The sequence below is a fragment of the Octopus bimaculoides genome, chromosome 9, assembly GCF_001194135.2.
Source record: "Octopus bimaculoides isolate UCB-OBI-ISO-001 chromosome 9, ASM119413v2, whole genome shotgun sequence".
Lineage (NCBI taxonomy): Eukaryota > Metazoa > Mollusca > Cephalopoda > Octopoda > Octopodidae > Octopus > Octopus bimaculoides.
The window spans coordinates 72,942,205-72,942,548 of record NC_068989.1 but is presented as its reverse complement, the minus strand read 5'-3'; positions in this window follow the sequence as shown (position 1 = coordinate 72,942,548).

Below are 344 nucleotides of genomic sequence, written 5' to 3'. Positions count from 1 at the left end.
TCGTAATGGTTTCGTCTGGATCCAAAAAGCTGTGATGGAGGAGACGGACTGCAGACACACACACTCACACGCACACACACACACACACACACACACACACACACAGACGCACGCACACACATACACATACACGCACACACACACGCACACACACACACGCGCACACACACACAAACACAAGCGCACAGATACAGTGTTTTTAGTGAATTTAGAGGTCATTTGCTCAGCTGATATAGTTTTTATAAGGTAGTGAACATTTGTAAATATACTTTTTGTCAAACTTAAAAATGCACCCACAACTGCAAGCTGAGAAAGCAGACTTTAGGAATAGCTGTCCCACTTGT